Source organism: Apaloderma vittatum, unplaced genomic scaffold (assembly GCF_000703405.1).
Source record: "Apaloderma vittatum isolate BGI_N311 unplaced genomic scaffold, ASM70340v1 scaffold37224, whole genome shotgun sequence".
Classification (NCBI taxonomy): domain Eukaryota; kingdom Metazoa; phylum Chordata; class Aves; order Trogoniformes; family Trogonidae; genus Apaloderma; species Apaloderma vittatum.
The window spans coordinates 3791-5493 of NW_009714968.1; positions in this window are offsets into that span (position 1 = coordinate 3791).

Genomic DNA, 1703 nt, shown 5'->3' on the forward strand with positions numbered 1-1703 from the left:
GTACGACACCCTGCCAGGAACACTTGGCGTCAGCCCCAGCCTCTGGTGTTTTTTGGGAGAACAGGACGAGAGGAGCCCGGCTCAGTGCGAAGGGGCACGCGGTGACGCTTTCTCCGGCAGCACCTCGTGTATTGCCAGAGCCGTGTCCTCCCCCTTGAGCACTGGTCGGACGCGGCTCGCTCATGCCGAAGCTACACCCCAAAACTCATGTTCCTCTTCATTACACGCCAGCTTGCTCTGCGATAATAAAATAATTCTGTCTTTGGAACCGTTTATCTCAAAGCGTGGGGAGGGGGAATATGAGGAAAGAAACAATGAGTCGTTCAGGAGGGAACAGGAGGTTTAAGGAACCTCGGAGGCAGCTTGGCTGTAATGACGGGCACCTTAAGTCCAATTTGAAAACCCTCTGAGCAGAACCAAACCACACGTGCTTTACACTCAAAAAGCGGGTTGATTTAAATCATATTTTAATCCTGGTTTATAACTGGCAGCGGAAAACCTGTATTTAAATCCATCCATTCTAATCATCTTGTTTTTCATTTGCACTTTACTTCTGGTCTTGAAGGGAACCAGATTTCCATTTGCTGTCATAACTATTTCAAAATGTTAATTTTTCCACGGAGCTCGGTGTTTAAGCAACTGTGCAATTTAGTGCTCCAGATGCCCAATTCTTCCATTTTCAACATCTTATTTACGAGATTATTTTGATCTTTAACTCCCTCTTTCACTCCAGTCACAGCTGAACTGAAACAGGTTCACCTGAACCCGTCCCCACCTCAGTTTCACCGATCGGCCAACACTCTGCTCCGTGCCTGCGGAAATTCACTCGACGGAAGCGACGGCTTCCGAAACTTGCCGCGTTGTAGCGTAAAGGCCCGCAGCTCAGCTGAGAACGTGCCTCCCACCCCAAAAAAACCCACCTCCTCCCCACTCCTGGAGGGCTGCCAGTCCCTCCTACCCAGTAAGTGACTTTCCCGGTCAGCAGTCACTTTAAACGTGCCGCCGTTCCTAGGAAAGAAAGAACTCAGTCCGAGCTGGGGCTCTTCTGAAGAGAAGGGAGCGTTTCAGTTGCCCGAGCATCACCCGAATCTTCCCCCACGGGTCTGGAGATGTTCTCCAGGGCAGCCTCCCTCCACCTCAGCCTCCTCCCATTCCTTGTTTTCTCGGGCAGGAGCAGGGAACGTCCCGGGCTCGGTGCCGCACGCGGGTTGTTTGTGTGTGTGCCCGGCCCTGAAATAGCCACACGCGCGAGAGGAAGTGAAAAGTTCAGCCTGTACAGTACTAGAAATGCAAAAACATGTTGTTGGCCGTTCCCTCCTCCCTCTCAGTAAACACTTGATGTGAAAACCGAGGGATGGCTTGCACCGCAATAACAAATTAAAAAAACATCCAGCCCTGCGCTCCCCCTCCTCCAAACGCAGATTTATTTTTTTTTCTTTTTTTCCCTGGCAGCTGGAAACTTCTGCCCCTATTTCTGCTTTGGCCAGCCATGGATCCCTCCCCCAGGGTCTCGCTCCCAGCGATTTGGAGGCAGCAGCAAGGGGGAAGGGAGCCTGTCAGCTGCGAGCAAAAAGTTGAAGCGGGGAGGGGAAATAAAAAAAAATAAATAAAGAAAGAAAAGCTGAACAAAGAGCCCCGTTCAGGGCTCTCTGCCGGTCGGTTTTCCTGTGGGCGCTCGCAGCGGAACGTCGTGTACCGGCGTG